This window comes from Melanostigma gelatinosum, assembly GCF_949748355.1.
Source record: "Melanostigma gelatinosum genome assembly, chromosome: 4".
Taxonomy (NCBI): domain Eukaryota; kingdom Metazoa; phylum Chordata; class Actinopteri; order Perciformes; family Zoarcidae; genus Melanostigma; species Melanostigma gelatinosum.
The window spans coordinates 29,789,993-29,797,492 of record NC_136637.1 but is presented as its reverse complement, the minus strand read 5'-3'; the positions used below and the strand labels follow the sequence as shown (position 1 = coordinate 29,797,492).

Here is a 7,500-nt window from a genome sequence, read left to right as displayed (position 1 = left end):
GAGCTCACCAGTAACGAGCCGCGCGCTGCTGAGATTCAAATGTAAGATATAAAAAGGCACGCGAGCTCGAGCTGGATTTGGAACTTTGAACTTCCCGGAGTTGTAAACCTCATGAACCCTCTCGGGCTGCCGTTTGTAAAGGAGTCCGCGCGCTGGAGCTTTTCATGCACATTAAAAACAAAATAACTTTTCCTCTTTCTGATTTGACGCAAAATCATGCGGTGATAAAAAAGCAACCGATCTGCGCGTGTCTTACCTCTCAGGATGTGAAACGGACAAAGTTGTCAGACGGGTGGCTCTTCTTCGCTCTCTGGTGTCACCGAGATTTACAACAAATAGAAAGTGCTTTACGAACTAAGAGACAAACTGGAAGATAAGTTGTCCTGCTCGGTGTCCGGTAGTCCTCTCAGTTCTTCTCCGATCGGTGGCGCTATCAATCGGGTTAGGCGACCGCTCTGCTGCGCCTTCGCAGTTTTCTTGCGGATTTAACTGGTCTCCAGTGGGCAGGAGTGAGTGTGTGAGCGTGAGTGAGTGAGTGAGTGAGTGAGTGGGTGAGTGGGTATCCTCAGTGCTGGCAGTGCGTCCCTCCTCCCTGCCGCGCCGCTGCTATTGAAACCTCCCCTGGATTGGAGGCGAAAACTGGTGCGAACTTCTTCCCCTGAAGACTCCGAGACACAGAACCAACCCACTTAACACACACACACACACCACACACACACACACACCACACACACACAACACACACACACACACAACACACACACACACGCACACACACAACACAACACACACACACACAACACACACAACACACACACAACACAACGCACGACAAACACACACACGCACACACAACACACACACACACACAACACACACACACACACAACACACACACACACAACACACACACACACCAGCTCTGGCTTGACTGGCCCTCAGACTCTAACGGAATAATTCCTCATGGTTCATCTTCTCAAAGTGTAATAAGTTTACTTTAAGTCACATCAGGAGCGGACTCGTCTCTGGTTGCTGATAAAAAACAGATATAAATCTGGAGACAGGGTTTCCTCTCTCTCTCTCTCTCTCTCTCTCACACTTTTTTATTTACTCTGATGCTCACTGGTAATTATTACTTGTGTCGGAGTCACGCAACCCTCAGGGCCAAAGACAAGTTTAATCACGGGCCCTGGGCGTGCACGCCGCGATCAGAATGCGCCTCCTCTGCAGAGAGAGGCTTGTGTCGCTGTGCATCTCCTCTCTGGGGTTCAAGCAAATATTTATCCGAGATAACAGCAGCCACTCGCTGTCTCGGAACTGAATTGTCCCCTTTAAATGTATGGCTTGATGGGGGTCTGCGGTGATCGACTCAGAGGATGCTGCCGCTTCCTGCTGGTTTCCTCTGTCTTTTCATGTCACGTGGCTGCACTCTTTTTACGCATGAGGTTGCAGCTCTTCCTGCAGGACCCGGATCTTAATCTGCAAGTTAAACCCCGGCTCATCATCCATTTCATTTGTTGATGATCCATTCTCGTGCACATGCAAAGTAGGAGATGTCAAACGTTTGAATAATGTGACACCAACAACAAGACGAATGTTGTTCATGGAAGGTCAACAAAGAGAAAAAAAGACAAACATGAAGTTCTTCATTTCAGATATATTTTTCTGTTATTCTCAAAAAAAAAATTTGAAACATTTCTATGAATTCATAAGTCTGATATTAGCCGTTTATTATCAGTAATAGCTGATTTGTTGGACAGGAGAGAAGAGTATTGGTACAACAACGCCATCTAGCGGCTGCTGCTGCCAACAGAGAACACAGCGTGTTGTGTCCAGGGACAAGAAAAGGGGAGATTTAAATGTGTGCGTGCAGCTTTAACTCAGGATGGCGATCACGTGAATAACCAGAATTGTCAAGAATATTTTATTTTCAGCATCAGTTAGATGACACGTCATGTGATGACGCAGCCTGCAGAGCTCTTTATTTATAATGTTATAGAGACAGGGACCACTGCTGTGTTTGCACATATAACCTACATATAGGTGCACGTATGCGTGCGTGTGTGCGTGTGTGAGTGTGTGTGTGTGGGTGTGTGAGTGTGTGGGTGTGTGCGTGCGTGTGTGTGGGTGTGTGTGTGTGTGTGTGTGTGTGTGTGCGTGCGTGTGTGTGTGTGAGTGTGTGCGCGTGTGTGCGTGTGAGTGTGCGTGCGTGCGTGCGTGCGTGTGTGCGTGCGTGCGTGTGTTTGTGCGTGCGTGCGTGTGTTTGTGCGTGCGTGTGTGTGTGCGTGCGTGTGTGTGTGTGTGTGTTTGTGCGTGCGTGTGTGTGTGTGTGTGTGTGTATGTGTGTGTGTGTGTGCGTGTGTGCGTGTGTGTGTGTGTGTGTGTGTGTGGGGTTATTGATGCCTGGGCTTCATGATTAGTGCCGCTGTGACTTTCCCCTCCTTGGGATTAAAATAGAGGCCAAATTGAATCTGCTATTAGCCACACCACCAAGCTGTGAAAACGAATCCACTCTGGGGACATGTATACTCACAATGACCCAGACACACACGCACACACACACACACACACACACACACTGACCCGGCTACATGCCAGAACCTTGAAAACGTATCCACACAGGGACAGTTCAGTGCAGATGGAGGCGGTTAGAAGTTAGTCCTTCCCTTTTAAGAGATTTACTGAAGAAAACTTCACACAAAACACACATTTTGATGTTGTTGACCTTTTCTTCTTTTTGAGAGCAAACGCCCTGTTTCACACGGACACAGTTACATCTTCCATCACATCTGGTCTAGTGAGCAGATCCACAATCAGACTAATCGATATCAACAGGACACTTCCCCGGTCCATTGCTCACATTAAGACGATTATTTATTGTATTACAAGTTTTCTGAAATGTGATGTTTAAATATGCAAATGAGGCATTAATGGTAACTTTTGGTGAATTTAGGAGAAATCTACAGACGTAAACAGACAGAAGAGTCAATTGAGTGCATGACACACTATGTTTTAGCCGGCTGTGCCTCACTGTAACCCTGCGACGTACTCAGCAGTGACGAAAGGTGAGTCATCAGTGTGAGACGTGGAGTCTCAGTACTCAGTAGTAATTAAAGGTGAGTCATCAGTGTGAGACGTGGAGTCTCAGTACTCAGCAGTGACTAAAGGTGAGTCATCAGTGTGAGACGTGGAGTCTCAGTACTCAGCAGTGATTAAAGGTGAGTCATCAGTGTGAGACGTGGAGTCTCAGTACTCAGTAGTAATTAAAGGTGAGTCATCAGTGTGAGACGTGGAGTCTCAGTACTCAGCAGTGACGAAAGGTGAGTCATCAGTGTGAGACGTGGAGTCTCAGTACTCAGCAGTGACGAAAGGTGAGTCATCAGTGTGAGACGTGGAGTCTCAGTACTCAGTAGTAATTAAAGGTGAGTCATCAGTGTGAGACGTGGAGTCTCAGTACTCAGCAGTGACGAAAGGTGAGTCATCAGTGTGAGACGTGGAGTCTCAGTACTCAGCAGTGACGAAAGGTGAGTCATCAGTGTGAGACGTGGAGTCTCAGTACTCAGTAGTAATTAAAGGTGAGTCATCAGTGTGAGACGTGGAGTCTCAGTACTCAGCAGTGACGAAAGGTGAGTCATCAGTGTGAGACGTGGAGTCTCAGTACTCAGTAGTAATTAAAGGTGAGTCATCAGTGTGAGACGTGGAGTCTCAGTACTCAGCAGTGACGAAAGGTGAGTCATCAGTGTGAGACGTGGAGTCTCAGTACTCAGTAGTAATTAAAGGTGAGTCATCAGTGTGAGACGTGGAGTCTCAGTACTCAGTAGTGATTAAAGGTGAGTCATCAGTGTGAGACGTGGAGTCTCAGTACTCAGCAGTGACGAAAGGTGAGTCATCAGTGTGAGACGTGGAGTCTCAGTACTCAGTAGTAATTAAAGGTGAGTCATCAGTGTGAGACGTGGAGTCTCAGTACTCAGCAGTGACGAAAGGTGAGTCATCAGTGTGAGACGTGGAGTCTCAGTACTCAGTAGTAATTAAAGGTGAGTCATCAGTGTGAGACGTGGAGTCTCAGTACTCAGTAGTAATTAAAGGTGAGTCATCAGTGTGAGACGTGGAGTCTCAGTACTCAGCAGTGACTAAAGGTGAGTCATCAGTGTGAGACGTGGAGTCTCAGTACTCAGTAGTGATTAAAGGTGAGTCATCAGTGTGAGACGTGGAGTCTCAGTACTCAGTAGTGATTAAAGGTGAGTCATCAGTGTGAGACGTGGAGTCTCAGTACTCAGTAGTGACTAAAGGTGAGTCATCAGTGTGAGACGTGGAGTCTCAGTACTCAGTAGTGATTAAAGGTGAGTCATCAGTGTGAGACGTGGAGTCTCAGTACTCAGCAGTGACTAAAGGTGAGTCATCAGTGTGAGACGTGGAGTCTCAGTACTCAGCAGTGACTAAAGGTGAGTCATCAGTGTGAGACGTGGAGTCTCAGTACTCAGTAGTGATTAAAGGTGAGTCATCAGTGTGAGACGTGGAGTCTCAGTACTCAGTAGTGATTAAAGGTGAGTCATCAGTGTGAGACGTGGAGTCTCAGTACTCAGCAGTGACTAAAGGTGAGTCATCAGTGTGAGACGTGGAGTCTCATCAGCAGTGATGAAAGGTGAGTCATCAGTGTGAGACGTGGAGTCTCAGTACTCAGTAGTGATTAAAGGTGAGTCATCAGTGTGAGACGTGGAGTCTCAGTACTCAGTAGTGATTAAAGGTGAGTCATCAGTGTGAGACGTGGAGTCTCAGTACTCAGCAGTGACTAAAGGTGAGTCATCAGTGTGAGACGTGGAGTCTCAGTACTCAGTAGTGATGAAAGGTGAGTCATCAGTGTGAGATGTGGAGTCTCAGTACTCAGCAGTGACTAAAGGTGAGTCATCAGTGTGAGACGTGGAGTCTCAGTACTCAGTAGTGATTAAAGGTGAGTCATCAGTGTGAGACGTGGAGTCTCAGTACTCAGCAGTGATTAAAGGTGAGTCATCAGTGTGAGACGTGGAGTCTCAGTACTCAGTAGTGATTAAAGGTGAGTCATCAGTGTGAGACGTGGAGTCTCAGTACTCAGTAGTGATTAAAGGTGAGTCATCAGTGTGAGACGTGGAGTCTCAGTACTCAGCAGTGATTAAAGGTGAGTCATCAGTGTGAGACGTGGAGTCTCAGTACTCAGCAGTGATTAAAGGTGAGTCATCAGTGTGAGACGTGGAGTCTCAGTACTCAGTACTAATTAAAGGTGAGTCATCAGTGTGAGACGTGGAGCCTCACCTGTTTGCTTCTTTGGACATCAGGTCAGTCACTCCACCGACCTTGTTTTCCATCCTGATTGTTGCTCGTATGATCGGCTCTATTTGTCAGATTGGGGATTTGTTATAAAGATGCGTTATGATTTATGAGAGGATGTGAGATATTTCGTGGCGTTGAGATGTTTGCAGGTCTGGAACGACTGAAAGTGGTTCTGGGGGGGGGTGATAACTGCAAGTGGGGCCTCACCTAACGGATCTCCTCTACGGCTCAGGTGATCTGTTCATGCGGGGAGGGAGGAGAGAGATGTGTTGTTGGACTGAAATGCATTCTTAAGAGCTGTGAGGCAGCCGTCGGCATCACTCTCAGTCACCTCGCCTCCATTTAACGGGCTGAGAGGCTCGAATACCGAGTTCATCATTAACTCTGCAGATCTGAGTGCGTCCTGCAGGCAAACATCCACTCTGTAAACACACCTTCTGTTGGTCTCCTCTTTGAGAGCTGGAGAGGGAACCAACGTGTGAACTCTGACCTCACTTAGGACGTCACCATCTATTTTTTTTCCGACAGATAATCAAAATCTGCTCACCGGGCGACAGTGAAGGCTTCACCGCCCTGCAAAGATAGTGTGGGAGGAGAGAGAGAAGGTCACAGTGTCAAGGGAAGGAATGAGGGAGGGAGGGAGGGAGGGAGGGCGACGGGAAGCACGGCCTGTTGGAGGACATCCTGTGCTCAGAGCTTCTACCCCACCTGGCCTTTTTTTGTAAGTTTGTGTGGTGGAGAGATCCGTGATGTTGCAGAGATAAAACACGATTCAGCATTTCTAAAACGAGTCGACAGCCACCGTCTCTCTTCTGAGAGCTTCTTCTGGCAACAATATCATGTACAATTCTTTGTATTCATGTACTTTGTACTCCCTGATTTGCACGTCTTGCAGGCTGTTTCCTCACAAGATGAGAGCTCACTGTCAAATAATCGATTTCCTCGTTTCTGTAACAGCTCCGATGATGAAATGAAATGTTTGAATACATCTGTGTACTATAATCTCTGACTTCATGTGTTTTTATGTTCCATCTTTGATCCTCAGTGTTTCTGAGTAAATGTAATATTCAGGCTGAACATGAGCCGTCTCCGTGCTTCCACTGGGTCGCCCGTATTTAACGTGACATTGCTTTGCATTGTGGGTAATTCTCCTGTACGGAGAGTGTTCATAAAGGGCTCAAGATGTCTGCAGGAGAACACAACTAAACCCTCAAAGTCCTGAGTGTGGATGTTGGGCTTGGGCCCTGGTTTAGTCTTTGTTGGGTCCTTTGTTCATGTCGAGGACTAAAGCAGAATAAAGATTATTTTCTTCAGTCTTCTGCGTAGTTTTATTCATAATTACCTACAAACGTACAGACTTCTGATCTTTTCCTGCACAGACAAAGCTTAGGTTGATGCAGACAGAGAGAGAATAGTTCTGAATGCAGAGATGATCTGGTTGACATGGAGATGATCTTTGTGTGGCAGAGCGACGTAAAGCCTGTGTTTCTCATTTCAAAGACAGGATTTATTGAGACATTTTACGGTCCAGCAATAAAAAAACCAGACTGGAAACTTGCATCAAATGTAGCTCAAGGATTCCAAAAGAGTGGATAGATTTGAAGCAGCAGCTGTGTAATCATACTGTACTTTTTAGTTTGTGTGGTCGAGATAGAAAGACACGGGGCATTTGGGTGATTTGAGGGATTCAGCGTTTCTAAGATGAGTCCACAGGCCGTCCTCTTCCTCCAGAAGCTTCTTCTGGCTCTTGATAGTTGAGGGAGAGAAAAAAAGACTAAAAGACTAAAAGCCACAATTGAAACCAGATGAAAGAGGACACGAGTGAAGAGCGCATGTCGTGTCAGCGTCTAACTTCCTCTCATTATCCAATAAGAGGGCAGCAGTGTCGGCATCCAAACTTCATCCTATTATCCAGCACGGGAGCAGCATGGCGGCGGTGCCCCGAAATACTCGAGGGACAGGGAGACGTAAACAAAGAGCAAAGTTTAGATTGAGGATCACACACACACACACACACACAGACTCAAACAGGAGTCTGTCCCGGGCCCTTTTGAGTGAAACTCTAGAGCGCTGCAGCTCCGGGCGTGGTATGCCGACTGTAAACACAGCGGAGAGGAGGCAGACATGATGGAGGAGGATCCGCTCTCTGTCTGTACAGGCAGGAGGACGACAGACATTACATCACCTGCAACACGT

General features: G+C 47.0%; 1 protein-coding gene across 1 annotated transcript in view; it reads right to left on the bottom strand.

Annotated features, from left to right (window-relative positions):
* The window catches only part of ndnf (neuron-derived neurotrophic factor), a 12,518-nt gene extending 11,942 nt beyond the window's left edge, over positions 1-576 (bottom strand). Inside the window, exon 1 of the mRNA XM_079267700.1 lies at positions 257-576. The gene's annotated coding sequence lies outside the window, so the exon portion shown is untranslated. The remainder of the gene's footprint in view (positions 1-256) is intronic.
* Positions 577-7,500: the final 6,924 nt, after the last annotated feature.